The sequence below is a fragment of the Struthio camelus genome, chromosome 4 (assembly GCF_040807025.1).
Source record: "Struthio camelus isolate bStrCam1 chromosome 4, bStrCam1.hap1, whole genome shotgun sequence".
Taxonomy (NCBI): Eukaryota; Metazoa; Chordata; class Aves; order Struthioniformes; family Struthionidae; genus Struthio; species Struthio camelus.
Window position 1 is genome coordinate 34976060 of NC_090945.1, and position 18945 is coordinate 34995004.

Below are 18945 nucleotides of genomic sequence, written 5' to 3' on the forward strand. Positions count from 1 at the left end.
CTCTCTTCTTGTTGCCTCTGAGCTAGCACCAGCTGGCTATTACTGCTGAATACGGTAAATGCAGTGCTTTTATATACACACGTACATAAATAAATATATATATAGACACACGATTATACACACACACACACACAAATACAAGCAAAATATGCTAGATGAGGGTTCCTTGGCCTTCTAGAATTTGCAGACCCCCTCACTGACTTTTTCCAAAATACACAGCTCTCAGTTCATTGCGTTCATTACTTGTGCCCAAGTCGAACTTTCTTTTCACTCTTGCTCGGACTGTTTTGTGAGCTGAGCTTCTACGCGGGCTTTGTTCCAGCCAAGGATAGGCCAACTGCAGTTTAATGTGATACCTTTTCAAAACCTGCTATTGTATAGATTACTGACTGCGTTTAGCACAGTGGATGAAGTCCAGTATGGTGACTGAATGCCTGAGACAGTAGGAGACAAGGTATTCCTAAGTTGATTTCTATTGCGCTCTTTACTGGAGAGTGATAAACTAATGTTGGAGCTGATGTTGGGACAGACTCCAGCTCTTCTCCTTTAAACATATTTCAAATGGTAAGAAAGAACATTTCCAGCCCTTTGTTGCTATGGGCTTCTTAGGCCAAGGTTTCATTTTGAAATCTTTTGTATTACGTCGGTAACTGATATACTAGACTTTTTCCTGTGTTGTGACTTAATATTCTGTGCTTTGCTATATTATTTTAAGCCTTTTTCCCTTATGAATGAGCTGGTTATGGCATTAATAAAGTGATGACACCATAGAACTGTGCTTCACTTTCCCAATGTTACTTATTTTGCATACAAGAAACTACATATATTACAAATGAAGAAAAAAAATCCACTTCTAAAAATTGCATTAGGATGTTCAGTTAAAACAATGCTTCTTTGAAGAAATGGGATGCTGACAATTTTAATACGATGGCAAGATTTGAAGAAGTTAGTGATCATTTGATTTTACAATGCCTAATAGTGAGCTAAATGCTTTGATGTGGACACGCTACATTTTAATGCAGACGTTAAATAGACATGTTCCCTACCCTATAGTCTCAAAACGGAGAAGGGAAAGATGACTATGGAGGAGATCTTCAGCAGTTCAGAGTGGCATTTAGATGAGTTGTTTTTGTGAATGTTGAACATTTTGCACCTCTGGAAATCGTTCCTTTCATAAAACAATTGTGATGTTTCTCAAGAATTTACAAATCTTAATAATCACATAAATGTATTTTATTTGGGTTTTGTTTATTGGCCAATCAACTTTCTTAGTCCTGATACGTTTAAGAACATGTTTTGAGGAGAAAACAGAAGGAGACAAGGGTAGTGTATGGGCAAACAGGGTCAGGCAGCATGAAAGTCATTCTGGAGAAGAGAGTTCTAGAGTGGAACCAGCTCAGGCAGTCAGCAGCACAGGAGAGACAGCCTGGTGTAACTGGGCCCTCGTTTTCACTCTCAGTGAGCAGGGCTCAAATGTAATGTGAGTCAGTGAGCAGAAGCCTCAAAAATATTTACACATACCTAGACAGAGCAAAAAAGTTCACATCCATAATTGATGGACATTAAAAAAAAAAAAAAAGTAAAAGCTGAAGCCATTTCTCTAGCACAAGCCGAATTTAAACCAGAGTTGACTGCAACTGCATTTGAAGGCTGAGTTCAAAATTTTGCTCAGCTCTAGTTAAAGTGTAATCTGACAGATACCCTTCTTTCATTACAACTCTGTGCTGAATCATTCAGTTTGGGGAAAAAGCATGATTTGGCCATCATAGCTTAAATTACAAAAATGATGAGATTACTCTTCTAATGTAAAAGGGTAACATCAGGCTTCTTTAGTAATCTCCATAATTTGCCCAGGATATTGTTTGTCCAGGAAACACAGATATTGCAATGCTTAAGATCCTGTGTTTCCCAAGTCTTATAGAGCAGTAGTCTTATAGCTGTCTTCTCAAAAACTCCCTGGAGCGTGTGTAACCTTGTTAACCTTCTTCTCCACATTTTACAGATGGAAAAACTGAGGTTCTAAAGGGTTCAAACTTGTTAAAGGCGTAAAAGAGTGGTTCTCAAACTATGATCTGCATATGAGCAGTTGTATGTAAACTACTTCTGAATGGTAAATGATGTAAAATTGCCACTGACAATGACTGGACCCTCTAAGGATCAGTTCCTAAAAGGCCAAAGTGGGACTCCCACAATTTGAGAAGTCAGCTCAAAGAAATTTGGCAAAGTCTCTTGGGCTTCTTGCAAAGATCACTGAAGTAAGTGGTAGCCTTTCCAAAAACTTCAAGTGGGCTTGGATCAGGCCTGCAAGAATTATGGCAGCAGACCTAAGAGTAGGCATTAGGCATTCCTCAATCCTATGCATATAGCCCTGCTCACACTGTACTCTGTAAAGAAGTATTGGATAGACGAAGAAGGAGAGAAAAAGAAAAAAATGGGGAGGGGGGTATATGTAATTCCACATAACAAGAGAATAGTTTATGGTAAACACATAGATAAATATAGAATTCAAGTATTTATATGGGGCAAGATAAACACTTCTTGAATCACTGTAAAGGGCACAGTTAACAAACCCTAAATTAAGCTGTCAAATGTGCACTTTTTCCAGTGTTACACAACACAACCATAAGAGGCAAAACACTTAGCATTGCTATTGTTAAATAACCAAATACACAGTACATGAGTTTTAACCAAGAACTGCATTCCATCATCTTAAAAATGGATGTCATTTTATTCCTTAGCCTGTGAGTCCTCCACTCAGGAACACAGCATTGCTGCTAACAAGAGGCGCTCTGGGGTATTGAGAGAACAATCCTTTTCTGTCATGGATTTCTTTTACTATTGATGGCTACGTTTGGGTGGCATTGATCAGAACTGGTTTCGCACTGACCACAGTGCCAGAGCTTTAACAGGAGACATGCTTACACTTGATGCCAATCGCACTGTCCCTCAGGCAGTTCAAAGGCACATTCTTTCCTTGGATCTGAATGATTAAGAAGGGCATCTGAAATACAGCTATCACTGCCGCTGCACTCTCCAGGTTTTGCAATGTGATGCAACACTTTTATACACTAGAAACAATCTTCTCTCTATAAAAAGGTAAGCACATTGCATTGTCTAAAATCAATCATCAGCTACCCGGAATAGAGCTTGACTGAAAAACTATTGCTTATCCTTCTCAGTTTCAGAATAGTAACTACTGTAGGCCTATCCCTAACTGGCATCACTGAATGGGAGGGTCAAAACAAGAAAGCTTAGAGCATCAACATATTTTTCTTGGTGTTGGACTTCCCTCCACTAATTACAACTTCTTTCAAGAGCTCTCAGCTGGCTTTTGAGCTCCACGCAGAGCTACTGCAGCTCTTCCCAAAGGAAATTTTAGATTGTACCAGATGCAAAAAGATGACTGATGCTTCCAGAACATCTTTAATTGAATAAAACACATGGTTCTTAATAATATTTAATTACAGAGGATATCACTGAAATTATATTAGCTCTAGAAGAATGCACAAATATATAACAAGGGCCACATTTTAGCACTGACACACTCCTACCCCACTTCTGTTAAAATGATCAATAGGACATTGACTGATAGGTCTGCACTGGACTGTTTCCTAGGTACTGGCAAGCTTGTGCTATGGCTGCTACTTTAATTTCAATCTATACACAAGGGAGGGACTCAAATGATTTCAGAGGGTGTAGAGGGCTCATTCATTAGTCTGGCTTCATAAAAGCTTATTCTACTGCAAACATGTAACTAGCTACACCTATTCTAATGTAATTAAAAGATTGCATAAATCAATGTCACAACAAGTATCTCCCTTCACATACCTGCTAGCGATCTTAGCCCTTAGGAAAAGGCTTTCCTTTTCTTTACTGTAAAGTCACAGTATCTGGTTAGCCTCCAGTGCAGCAGGCAGTGTGGGCCAGTAGCCTGGGCAGTTCAGTGGCTTCTAGTGCTCTCTAGCATTTCCAGGCTTTTGCACATTGGATGGTGCTCAGACTTGCTTGTGTCCACGCTCCTGACAGAATGGGCAGTGCTGATATACCTGCATCTCTCTGCTGTCCTGCATCAGAGGTCCCTGCTATTGTTAGGGCAGCAAAGAGGCCTTGTCACTGCCTCCAGGCGCTTTACAATGACAATATATTTTCATGTGGTAAGTCCCGTTAATGCTCTTTTTAGAAAAGGATGAAGCTGGGTCATGAATGTTTAGGTGGCTTATCGAAGCAGCATCAAAGTGGTAATTCTGGGACTACAAGCAAGGCCTTACGTAACTCTTGGGGAGAACAGCATATTTCACTGAATCATACTGCCTCCTAACCATAAGTAATGATACTTGGATGAAGCACATTCAGATCTATGAGCTATTCTGTCCCTGACTGATGGCTAATGAAATCAACTGCTTTTGTCCTCCAAACACTGAAGAGAAATAGGGTATATTTCAAGCTTACTTTATGAGTGAGCCCATTGTGGAACAGATAACAAGGTGGTGGTTCCTAGGAAACTTTTCATTATAAACTTAAATGTGCAATTTTCTGGAGGCATGCATATAATATTTAAAATTAGAAACACCAAGGAAGCACAGACTGGCAGAAGCACACCATGCAAAGCAGGACTAAGTCAAACTCATACATTCCAATTTGACAACCAGCAGCCCTCCAAAACAGTTTCTGGACTTACACATTAGGTAGGGCGATGCAGCTTTTGAAGATACTCCATCAAACACATACAGATGGCTCCCAAAACACAGTGCACTCGGTATTCAGGTTCATCTATTACTTTCTTCACAAATAGCACCCCATTCAGCAGTTCATCCAGGTGAATGAGGGGAAGGGCACAAAGTTTGCTATACATCTTCCTAGGGTTTCTGTTTATCTTAACACGGTTTTTTATTATTGTTTTATAGTCTGGAGCATCTCAGCAGGAGATAAAGAGGAAAGATGGCTGAGGAATTAAATTATCTATAGTGCTGAGCAAGCCTAATTCAGTCCACTGTGGTTTAAATTTGCCACCTGACATAATAAGGTAGAAAAGGTTATGTTACTGTTCAGCTTAAAATGCAGCTGTCTAGGAAGCCCTAACATCCCTCATTAAAAGGGATAGTGCATGACCTAGCACTGAGGTTAATACTAATATGTTCCCCTGGAGCCATGACTGTGGTCCCTCATTACTATTATCCTCTGAATGTTGTTCTAAACACTGGCTTCCTAATTGATAAACAGATTCAGCCAGTTTCAGACCTCAGAGACAAGTGGCTAGAATTGGAGATAGCAAGGAGATCAACTTTTTTTTGGCATTAGGTGTGTGCAGAACTTTAATCAATCTTCATGTGATGCCAATAGTTCACAGACAGAGCTACAGTGCTCAAAGGAAATAGGTTGTCTTTTCCCACCATGGGCTGCTGTTTCTGAGAAGCATTTGACATGAGTCTGAAGTAACCATGCAATCTGAATTTGAAAGGACCATTAACCAGGAAAAATTAACAAAATACGTAGAAATGACTGAGCTCAGATGACCAGTTTTCCAGCTATGACCTTTAATTCTCCATAAAGAGAGGATGCTTTAAAAAGTCAAATGTCATTCTCACCAATCTGGTTATTTAAACAGAATGGTGAATGATGTCGCATGCGTGGAAGGAATCCAAAAGCAGTTTGGGTGGAAGCAAAATGGATGCATTTTAGAATCCAGACTTATTTAAAGAAGAAAAATCAGTATTTAAGCATATGGTATATTATTTCATGTTTCTTTTACGGTGAAAGCAATGCAAATACGTAATTACACATTGCACTAAACATACATAGAAATAAAAATAAACTGTGAATGAAATCTATTTTTCTCAAAAAAAAATCTATTTTAATGCCCAACAGATATATAAATTTAAGGGCAGAGAAAGAGAATGCGTGTGTGTGTTCTTAAACAAGTTGTAAGCCATTATCAAATTACTTACAAGAGACTTAAACATTAGAGCTAAACTGCAAATATGCCTCGTAATAATTCTCCTGTGGCAAAAGCATGAAGCCCACATTCAACTCAAATGCATGCCTTATTTTAGGAATACATACACTCAGCTAATTGGTTAGCTCATTTCAGACTGCCTGAACTAGGTACACGCATGCTCACTGACAACTTTCAGTATAATGTGTGCTCACTGACACCAAATGTTTGCCTGACTCAGGGCAGACTGAACAGATGAGTTGAACTTCACACCCCAGCTATCAGTGAACCAGTACTTAAATCTACAGGCAAATAAAATTCACCTCTACAGGAAGTGTTCTTCCCCTACACTATCTCAATTTTATTAAACTCACAAAGATTTGTTTTATCCATCTGAGGATACTATCCTAACTCTCTGGAAGGCATTGCACATCTGCTGAATAGGAGAACGCAACTACCTCCCGAGTTTTTGAAGAGGTAAGGTAACTAATATTAATAAGAAAGTTACTAACCAGGCATAGGTTTAACCCAAAGCTTTTAAAGCAGCAGTTTATGAGTTCCTGGTCCAACATGCACTTATGTATAAATTGTTCATCATAGCACCTACTGAGTAAAGTCATGGACCATGGCAACCTTGTGCTATGTGTCACTGTACAAGTACACACAAAAGCAAAGCACTTTCTCCTGATGATCAAGTATAAATGAAGATACAGTAGAGTGTTACCACATGGAAAGCACATGGAAACAATGAGACTGGTTGATGCAATGTGTTAGCTTGCAAAAAGTTGATGCAGCATTGGCTCTTCTTCCACATTTCTACCTTCCAGGTGTCATTAAGAATAGCTAAAAATGCCTTAAATTCTTTCCTAAGAGTACTTTTACAGGTGACCACATGCCATAGGGATGCTACATCATCACAAATGGGAATATTACATTAAGATCAGAAGAGGAATGATTCATGAAGCAGCGGGACATATTCTAGAAACATTTGCAAATCCTTAGTCAGACAAAAGGGGCTGTTGCAAATGACGCTTTGGGGCAACAAAATTCTTTTGCGTGGACAAACCACACGTGTGACTTTAACAACTGGCAAGCATTTAATTTGAGATTGATTTTCTAACAGCTTAAGAATGCCTCTCTCCTGAATTTCTTCCTCAATTTTTGTTTAAACTATGCAGAATTTTACATATGGAGAAAGAACAAGCTTAATTCAGGGCAACTGTAAGCCTTTTGTCAACTCAATTATCCATTTAAGGACTCACTCATTGAACTTAGCCATAAAATGTTAGAGTTGCAGCGCTGCTCCTGTCTATCAGTTTGTGTCACATGTTTTCTCTTTTGAGAAATGTGACAGTCTGCCTTTTGAGACTGGCCTCAGCAGAGCTCTGTAACCAATATATTGACAGATATAAGCTAGCATGGAAAGTGAAGCAGTTCACAACTTACTTGTGTCCAAGCTGCTTTCATCTCCCAAACAAAATCTTTTAAAATCATTATGGGACCTTTCAAATCATTAAGTTATGTTAATAGCCTCTAACTTTTTTGCAGAGATCTACGAATCTCCAGCGGTGTCACATAATACCTCATTCCCCAACATTTTTCCTTTTCAGGAAATATAATAATCATATCTCCAAGTATACACAGGGCTAATCTTTAGAACGTTTCCTCACTGTCAGAAGAACAGGCTCAAAATGAGAAGACTTAACTTGTAGTACCAGTATTTCTGACATTTTCTACTGAAAAGTGAGATTTATTTCTATACGTAAACTTGAATTTGCAGGTTCTCTTCCCTCCATTTGGAAGACAGACAGCTGTTTCAGAGCAAATTAAAAAAAAAAAAGTTGCCTCTTAGAATACATTTGTTGTAAAAATTAAATTCAAAATGAGTCTAACTGTGGAATCTTACAGGGATCTTCATGAGGTCAACGATAATTTCTAGTTTTGCAGACACGTGCATATGGAGCTATATTGACCCTTAATGCTTTCCTCTTAGTATAATACTATACTGCCTGGCCAGTACTGTGGCTTTCTCCTTGTTTTTCCTTACCTGAGTATTTTGGTGCCTTGGCATGCCAGTTAGGAAGAGATGATTGTTCAGATCCTGCTAAGCATTTTCTTGTATAATTAATCTTTCTGCAAAGATTAATAGAAAAGCAGAAGAGTTACTCCTCATGTTGACAACATTCTTTTCATCCCTTAATATGCTCTTCAAGATCAAACTGTTAAAATACTAAATAACATGATATTCCAAGTTGATTTTCTTGTGTCTCAATTTAAAGGCACTGAATCTCCTCAATATATATTTGCCTGCATACTTTAATTTCCTGTCTTTAACCAAAGTCACCAATCAAATGCTAACACAAGATATTCATTGGACCTTGAGATTTCTTGTCTCACGGACTTTAGAACATATGCTCTTGTACACAGAATTTAAGGATGGTGCGGTTTCAGAATTACACAATGAAATCTTAAGAAAATAACATTTTAAATTAGCCTTTAAAATCACTGGCAAATATTTCATAGACAAAGTATTAAATCTATAGGTCTAATCTAGAATAAAAGACCTAGATTTTGGTGTAGGGTTGCTGTCCTTTCAGTGAAATAACCATGTGCCCAGCTAATGATAGACTGTATCACTGTCAATATCACTTGCAAGTTATTAGGTCCAATCAAAGGGGGATAAAAGGGAAAAAAGGTGGTCAACAGGCAGTCTAGCTTTCAGTTTAACACTCCCTTGGGGATTTTCATTATCCTTCCCTTTTCTGTTCTCAAGGTTAGCTCTAGCTAGACTATTTCTAGCTTCAACTTCCTGGAGCTAATGCACATCCACAATAGCCTTGCTCCTCTAACGTCAGCGTGCCCTTCCACCTGAGTAAGCAGAGACCCTTCTTTTTTCTATTATTTGTGACCTTTTCCTGGGTTAAAAGGTCACTCCTGAAGCAGACCGGTTTCACTTCTTATGGTGATTGCAGTGCAAAAAGCAGGCTTCTACCTTGTTAGAAGTGACATCACTGTACATTAAAGACATCGTATCTCCTTTCATATTAAAATGCCTGTCAGTTCTCTGGCTCAAAGGCTGTAAATCTGCCACAGTATCCTGTGCTTGGGGAGCTTTCATTATGAAAATATGAAGATAAGCACTCTGCTTTACTGTCAAAAGGAAAAAGTAGCCTGGTAGTAATGAGGTTACTGTAAAAAATAAATACACAATTTCTCAAGCGTAGATTATTTAATGTGGGGCAATTTTTAAAAGTAATCCTTTTTATTTCGATGCCTTAAAAGTCTCAGGCTTAAAAAACAATATAAGTAAAGCATGAATATACAATCCCGTAGAATTTATTAATGCACACATTTTACACGTGCTCATGCAGTAAATCATTAGATTTTCCCTTCGACTTTGGCCCTCCAGCCTCATCAGAAATGACATACAAGAATTTAACCTGTTTTTCATTTTTATATCATACAGATATCAAAAGACTTGTATGTTCCACAAGAAAGTGTGACAACATTCAGCTACTATGTATACTACTTCAGAAAATATCTAGTGGCAAAACACCTCCCAAACAGCAAAGAAAATATAAATGTTGACCATTTTGTCTCATGGCATCATTAGGATATTAATAATACCTTGCGATTATGTAATACTTTTCATCCATTGATCTGAAAGCACTTTAGATATATCATTCTTCTTGTTTTACATAAGGGAAATTGAGTCACAGGGAGGAGAAACGACCTGCTGTAACATTCGAGAGCAGCTCAGTAACAGGAGAACCGATCCTACATCTTTGGACTAGCCTACTTGACTTTGTTCAGAGTGGAAATCTGCATCACTTGCTGGTGTACCTCTTAACTGTTCGCACAGCACGTGATCATTCATTTGTAATAGGCTAAAATTATCACAGATATTTCTTCATTATAACAAAAAACCTCTCCTCCACCTTGGAAGAGAATACTAATCCTACTGCTATTCCCCATGTCCTTGTCTGTGAAATGGTGAGAATTCTCTCCAGCTCAGGAAACGTCAGCGTGCGAGCACAAGCGTATGCATTTTCAAATTTCATCTTTCAAATAACATACTCCACTGTTGAAAGTCTACTCAGGGAACTGAAATGAGTGGCTCGAGGGTTATTTATGGACGACAAAGCCTTTCACCTCCAAGGCACTGATTTTAATGTCTGAACCCTACATCCACAGACAGAAATATATATTTAGTCTGTGTCACGCGTATTATGTGAAATCAATTGGTAGTATCAGATCTGAGTAGACAAGTGCCCAGGTGAAAAACTTACGAAAAAAAAAAAAAACGTGTGATGATTTGAATTAGGAAGCTGAGCACATAGAAAAATTCTAGTAGCTGAGGAGATGACATAGCTGGGACACGGTCTGGAGAGGCAAGGCCAAAGTATTCTGTATGTGTCACGGAAGAAGCCAGAGCATGAGCCTCTCAATAGAGCTGCAAGTGAAACGAGACCGGGAAACAAAGAAAAGGAGAAAGTGGCACATAATGGATGGGGTCCATTAACTCTTCTGTCTGTGGGCTCCAAAGGGATGTTTCTACCCTCCAGCTTTTAGCTTTACTTCCTTTTTAGTCCTGTAGCCCCTCTTGTGGCATTCCATTGACAGCCAGTTCCTCCAAAATGCAAAGGGGATTTTCTTCCTCTTCCATGTAAAGGGAAGACAAAGTCCTCTGTTTATGCTGAGCAGAGCGCAGCAAAGTAATGAGAGCCGTAGTTCATTAACGATCCAATTCATAAAGATTTATAACCCATTTCAAAGCGATACTGCCAACACCTTCCTAGCCACAGAAGCCTGTGAGGACTACTGATCAAGCTTTTGTATCATCTTTCCTCAGAAGAATCATTGGAGCCTTTTCAGTTTCACAGTCAGAGGTGTTGCCTGTGCTGAGTGGTTTCTTAGCATTTGCCATTGCTCCAAACAGCTATGTCCACTTGAAGGGCAAGGGTGCAATTTTTAATGAGAGGTGGCCTGGACAGCTACAGGCACTTTAGACTGCTGTCATCTGAACTTTCTAGGTAGGATTAGGTGACGGGAAAACATGAGTGTTGCTTTTACACTAAAGGTCCTACAATTCCCAGGACCAGTGGAGCTGAACTGATAGCGCGGATGACAGTTTTCCCTGAAAGCTGAAAAATGAACCAAGGACTAGTCAGTCGGTTTGCCTGTGCCATTCTCCTCTCTTGGAAGATAATGTTCACACCTGTTATCAGAGATCTGGAGGAGTTAGTACATAACCTTCAATATCATTTCATACAATTTTTTCCAGTAATATTTTTTTTCTTGTAAAAGCAGTCAAGAAAAAAGTATGCAGGAACATTTTCTTGTATGTGTGAACACCAGGGAATCAGAGATGAACATAGCATTTGAGGTTTTTACTACCTCTGAAACTGCTGGCTCTGGGGACTGGTAGCAGGGAAACAGTCAGATCATATTGACAAATCTGTATTTGTACTGTCCTTATTTTTACTAGTGTATCAACTAAAAGATAATAAAGTTAAAAAGACGAGAGCTACATAATGTACTCAGATAAAAATTAATTTGTGACTTAGTATGAAACTTAATACCTTTGTTTTATTCCTAACAAGACTATTCATCGTGCAGATATAGTTTCTAGTCCTCCTTTTTGATTTTATTTTTTTTTGTATGTTACAAAATAATCATATTCAATGTTGATCCCTTAACCTCAGAAATAGTGATTTTGTGGTCAGTGCCCAGGAACTGGGGCCACCGGAAAATACTAACTCATGAATGTCCCCAGAGTGACCTAACATTGACATTAAATCACATTTTTTTTCCTAAAGAAATTGAATTCTCCAGCACTCCAGCTAGCAAAGGCACAGAAAGAACAGAATCATTATACCATAATCTCCAACATTTAAATATTTAACACATTTTTTTTTATTTCCTGGATTATATCAGTGGATTAAATCTTTATGTTTAAAACTACTGAAACCAGGAATATTTGATATTTTTCTATATATATCTTTCCTATTTTCCCCACCACTTCCCAAATATTTTATACTAATAAAAATAGCTTCTTCCGTCTAAGCAAATTTCTGTTAGCTAAATGAATGTGGCAACTGAGCCACTGAGGAATAAGTGATTCCCCCAAGGTCACCCTGGAAGCCTCTGGCACAGCCATATGAGAACCCAGGTATTCTGAGTTACAACGCACACCATCGCTTCTGCCTATTTCTAGTATCCTCACAACAGCAACATATGTCAGCAGAGTGAATACTGACTTTGCAGCCTTCACCTGTGGCTTCCAGTTTGGCTAATATCCAAAAAGGCAATCTCCTCACACAGGCAAACTGAATCATCTCAGTACGCTTATTTTCTCTCTAACATGATTTAATTTTTACGCTTTTATTTGCATTTCAGTAATGTCTAAGGAGGCTCTGCATACTGCACCAAACATACAAGAGCAGTAACAAAAAGGGTTTGCAACTCCAGAGCTTGAAATCTTGATCTCTCTTTTCATGTCTTCATTTTCCAGTATTTTTTCATGGCATGTTCCAAGGCAAACTTCAAATTTCACAGAGTTATCTGCACTTCTTTTTATATATAATATGGCCTGTGTCAATAAAAGTCAGTTTGCTACTGTTAAACTTATTACTTACATAAACTGTGCTAGCTGCTCCATCCAGTAAAGTATCACTACTACATTCAGGCTTATGTCTTTTAAGTTCTGGGATACTGAAACATGTGGATGGAAAAAAAAAAAAAACACTCAGAACTTATTTTAGCCTTGATCCATAATCCACTGCTTGCTGAAATCCATGGAAAGACTCTAAGACTCTCTTCTAAAGAGAGGCCAACACAAATTTTTCCCATATATGAAGCACCAGTAAAGATTCAGAGAAATGAAAAAACCAAGTTGAGAGGCCAGAAAAAGTCAGGTGCTGGCAGATACAGTTAGTTCCTGAAGAGACTCAGTCTTCCTGCAGCTCGGATGATAGTTCTGTCCTGTGGCATCAGCTGGATCCTGAAGTAGGAAGGGTAAGAGCAGGACAGAAAGGTAGCAGAACACTTTTATATCTTCTTCCTTCACTCAATTTTGGAACAAGGTATGGATTGGTTTTACCTTATGACTAATTAGAAGAGTCTTATGTTTACTTCTGCAGTGTCCCAGCTCTGTGTCAGAATTTCTGGGGGCCTGGGAACTAATGTTGCAGATGCTTTACACCAGCAGACCAATTTAAAGAAACCATTACAGCCTCAGTGTCTGTGCTCAAACTTGACACTCAAGTTTTCAACCTGATGCTAACCTTGCGTTAGCATCATCAACCTAGCTATGGAAAAAATTATGCCGAAATGCCATCTGGAATTGATATTCCACACTGGTGGGAAAAAAATGTAAATATTTTTAAAAGTCTAAACATAAAGGACTGGGTTCAATTTGATCATATTTTGGATAGAATCTAGCTAAATATTGCAGAAAAAAATCAAGTGGAGCTCCCAGCCTTTACTAAATGTAACAGAAAGCACAATTTTCACGTGGTCTGTTAAACTACATTTTAACTGAACAGAAAGCAGGAGAGACAAACATGTGACAAGGGCTAATCATGTCACTTAATCTGTATTGGAAAGCATGAATATCCTGGGGTGATAAGCACAACATAAGCACCTGAAGAAGACAGGGTTTTATTAGGCTCATCTATCTGAAATCTATTGCACAGAACTGGTATTTTTTGACTAAGGTCCAATTCAAAAATGCATTACATTTTTAATTGAGAACATGGCTAAGAATCAGCAGCTCTGATGATCCTGGCAAATAATATTGGATAACTAAGCCTTAATTTAAGGAAAAAAGTCTCTGATCTTTTTACTCTATGGGCACTGACAGAGTATCACTCAAATGCTGGGGAGTCTTGAGTTCTTCCATGCAAAATGCATGTCAAACCTCTTATGGCTCATGAAAAAGCTTATTTACTGGGGGAAGCCAAGGAGAAGGCTCCCAGGAACTTTGAAGGAGTTAAGTGAACTCTGAAAGCTTCTGGGGATCTTCTGAAAGTCTAAGAGAAGCAGAGAAAGCCTCAGGATGAGTTCCCACATTATTCTCTGTCTCTTGAGCTCCCTGAAGACCTGCTAAAATCCTTTAAGGATCTTCTGAGGTGGCAGCAGCAGAGCTCCCGTGTTACCTGGAAGCCTGCTGATGAGGAAAAAGAGGGAGGTCCTAATATGTCCTTTCTGCTGCTTCTTCCTGCACCCTTCAATACCTTCATGTCCTGTTCCTCACTCCCAGGACTTAACAAGATGACCTCTGAAAAGCAAACATTATAGCAAAGGGACATGGCTGTGGAAGAAATGAGAAGTGGACAGAGAAGGTGGTAGTTACGGCAATATTAAGGGAGTGGGTCTACCAGGAAGCATGGCACAGAGGTGTGGTGTGGTCAGCTTCAGTGATCCCATGCCTAAGAGCAAAGCTGGCACCAGTTTATTCGTTGCACACAGCACAGCATAAACAGTGCAAGGCGAGACTGAGAACCCTCAGCAAATCATAGCCACCAGCTTGCAGTCAGTTGGAGGCCTGGAGGTCCACAGAGATGCAGGGGATGCTAATCCCCATTCTCCTGGCACAGGAGCAATTTCAGGATTGAAAAGCACCCAGTCCACTCGCTGTGAAGCGACTTTCTTATCATCAGGTTGAGCAGCACAAGATATCGATGTGCTCAGTTCTCCCTTAGGAATTCCGTGGAGTAGCTTTGGAGAAAGCATATATGGACCTTTCCTGATGCAAAGCATATGGAAAGAAACCAAACCTAAGAGCCTTATCCTGACTTTGTTTTTGTCCCAGATTTGTTCTGATATTTCTGAGATTGTTTTTAGATGGGAATTCAGTACAGCAAAATAACTGGCAAAATTCCACTGACTTCAGTGGGAGCAAAATCTCACCTTCCATCTCTCAAACTCTAGAAATGTAATACAGTGTTTACTTCAGTGCCCTCTGAAAACTCTGCCATTACAATGTTAACCTTGAGTTGCAAAGGTTTTCCATCTTGACACTGTTCCATGGAAGCTGACTTCTTCTCCCCACATGCTCTCCGAGGGTCTATACAAACACAGATTCCCTGGATTTGGAACTGATTCTTGGCTCCTTATTCTATTGCATATTTTTCAGACTTTTTTTTCTTTCTAATCTAAGGAGGTACCAAATCTGATTGTTAAAATCTGGGCAAAAGCCATGATTTTGACCAGAGTAGGTTTGTCCTCTGTGACCTAATTTTCAGATGACAATTGTTTACTACGTCTTCTTTTATCATCCACTGGATTACAGCCTGGGATTACTTAGGTCGAATTCAAAGTCGGCCACAGACATTCTTTTGCCATCTGGATTGTTGTTCATCTGCATTTAACTTATGTAAGGTTCTCTTCACAAGAACTAGAAGAGCTGGACAATCTTTTTAACATATTGTGTTATATAGCCATCTTGCTCTATGGAAATATTTTTATTTCAAGTAGCTGGGAAAGAAAAACCTTCCTAACTTTGAAGCAGTTTTCATTCCATTAAAAAGAAAGAGCGAGACTGTCAAATCCCATTTCATTTTTGAAGTTAACTGTACAGTTTTAATTAGGTCCTCCGAACAAAGATTCTGCAATGCTTCACATTTAAGAGTTAGCAATAGTATACGTTCCACCGACTTCCATCATTAAATTCAGTTGACAAAGGCCAACACAACTCTTTTCTTTGTAACTTTGTAACCATTTATGTTTGAGGTGAAGATGTTAATATGGAAATTTTGTGAGCTGGGAATGACTATGAACTCAATCATTGTAATTTATGACCTTTCATCTAAGGCCAAATGTAAAGGCAACTGCAATTGTTCTATATCTCAAGGCCAGCACATAGCAGATGTATGAAATTTGGAGTGTTAGACATAAACTTTTATTACCAAATTATAAATAATTTCTACCACTTACAATGTTCACCTTTCAAGTTCATCTTGATTAAAACGCAAGGGCAGCATCTCACTGATTTCAGTGAGTTATAAAGCTGAAAAAGCTCTATCGTAGTATACTATGAGAGGATAAAGCAATACGGTATTTAAAGGATTCTACTGATAGCAAACCATGCGAAAACTTAAGATCTAAATCCTTTTCCATCTAGATGACTGAAACAAACAAGTATAGAATTCATGAGTGAGTATAGACCTCATTAGCCAATGAGGTCTTAATTTTATTTTCACTCTTGAAGCTTTGAAATCTTCAGAGATTCCATTGAATGTGGATTACTTAAACCCTTTGAAGACCACCTTCCTGAGGTCATTTTGATTTTGTCATTCAGGAAATATAACATTTTCTGGGTTGCGCATTAACAGATGTTATTACATAATCTTTCCAAATGTACAAGAAAGGAATTTTCCAGGTGCAAATCACACTACACCAAACTGCTCAGAAATATACATCTTATTGCACAAAGGTCAATTCACCACTAAGAGCAGCCTGTGAGATTGTTTCAAAACTTAAAGCAAACCACAGAAAATTAGGATTTGGGTTCCTGACTTGACCTCAAGCCATGAATGAGGGGAGTTAAGGATACAAAACTCTTACCAAACTCAATTCTCGTGACTTAAAATAGGCATGTTTATAAGCTTAATAAGGTACCAAGTAGGAAATTGCAAAGATTTTGCTGACTGGCACCAAACAACAAAAATATCCATATACACACAAGCTATAGCTACTACCTAACCTAACTAGAAAGCAGCCTGTTAGGCAGCAGGTAAAACAGCTCAGCAGAGACTAGCAAAAAGGAAATGCAAGCTGCAAAGAAAAATCTGTCAGAAGTAAAACAAAAAAGGAAGGCTCCTAAATCACAAAATATGCCTAGCCAGACTTGCAAAATTGTTATGAAAATTTACCAGCCCAGGCATGAAATCTAGTTGCCCAGTCTTTATCACAGAGATCAATAATAATGAAAAACAGGATACTTTCTCATCAAAATATTATGCACTGAAGCCTGGTGGCCAAATTAAACTTTGTAAGCCTGCTCCCTGTAGTAACTATTTTAGGTTCCTTTTCTGCTTCAAGTACTAGATATAATCAAGCACAGTTGGATGCTCCTGATTAATATGATGGTTGCCCGGCAACACGGTCACAATGTGGCCCTACTTTCCTAACTATGACTGTTCTTGAACTCTAGGACAGTAAGGTGAACTTTATTGGGTCTGCAGACCTTGCCTTTTACAGCCCTTTAGCCTAAGCTTTTGGGAAAAAAAAAAAAAGAAATGTTACCAAACGCGTTAAAAAAGAGAACATAAAACAATTCTAGAAGCAAGAGAGGAAGACATTTACTAATGCATGCTCTGAAAAGCCATAGTGTATTTTCTTTGTATCACGAGAATTAATAGTTTTACTAAGATATTAAATCAATAATGGAAGAATAAAAAATCCAGTTCAGAGGCTTTCACAGATAAATTAACTCCTGTCATGGTACTAAATCCCTAAAAAAGAAAGGACTTCCCAGACATTATGGTGATAGCTGGGGGAAAGGGGAGAAGATAGGTGAGGAGAGAAGTAGAAGACAGAAGTTTGACTTCTCGTTTTGTCATATTCTATTCAGGCAACACTGGAAAACATCACTTAGTTTCTACATTCATTAATTCACCTGTAAAATGTATTGAACAACACTTTCCTATCTAGAGTTTTTGTAAGGATCCCTACACCGAAATCTAATAAGGCCTATGTAGGACAAGATCGTTTGGGAATAAATGGAATCTCATTATAGTAGAACAGAATTATATACTGGATCATATCATTTTCCCATAAGAAATCAATGAGACATTACTTTCTGGTATAAATATGAGCAAGACATAAAAAATGCATCTACATTAACAAATCAGAATTTAGGTAATAAAGTATCAGTAGATTCTAAAGGTGAATCACTTGCAGAACATTCAGATAGATTTTGGAGGAGTTTTACGAGAAATCAATAACGCCTTTGCATTGTCATAATTCTAAAACAGATGAGACTTATGGCCTTTAATAAGACAGAATTTCTCATAATATAAAACATAAATGGAGTAATCTATTAAAATAACCTCAGATTTAAGAAGTTTCCTCCTGTAGCCTGAGTTACTTTCAACCGATCATGAAAAAGACACAGACTGGAGTTCTGATAATTGGGCCCCCCATGCCCCTGTTCAGGTTCATGCATTAGTCTGTGTTAATGAAAGAAGCAAAAATTACAATCACAGTTAAAGGGGAAGGAGAAGTGAGAACTATTACAGGTTATTTTCTGGTAGGCTTTTTTTGTATGAGAGTTGAAGGTGCGGACATCTTACGATGAAGCTTTTAGGGTCCCTTCTTAAAACAGCTCAGATCAGAAGGTAGGAAACTTTGTCTTTCAGTGTTGTGCAAGAACAACTTGAAACGTGCCCAAGATTCCACTTTTCATCATGCTTTGGAAAAATGCAAAGAGGGTCATTACCACTTCAGCTTTCCAGGTCACAGGACTGACATATATCACGAGCAGGAGTGACGACGTAGCTAGAGAAAAATGAAGTTCTGTGTATTTGGACAAACTAGACAGAGGGGAGACAACAGACAGCGGGTATCCTTGCTCATCCAGTGATGACCAACTGCCTTCTGTATCGACCTTTGCATCTGTAGTTTTGTGAAAGCAACTCTGATTATTCAAAAAACGTAATAGGAAAAACACTATAACCAATGGCCCTTTACAGTATTTTCTTGGGAGTGTTTAAAAAAAAAAAATAGTTACTATTGGGTGCTAGCAACTAACCTGGCACAGCTAGAAATAGGTTCCTCCAAAGTAAGTCTGAGGCACGTAGCAGCCTAAGAGGCCTGCACGCTCGGTCCCTGTACCGCAAAGAGAGGAGTTCAACTTTCAGCGTCGCCAAACCTGCTCACGATACGCTGGTCGTAAACAGGTCTGGTTTCCCAGCGCTTGGGACGCTCGTCTCGGACGCTGCCAGCATAGGAAAGGGCAGAGCCGGCCGCGTTTCCCAAGGGCTAACGGCTAACTAACGGTCAACGGC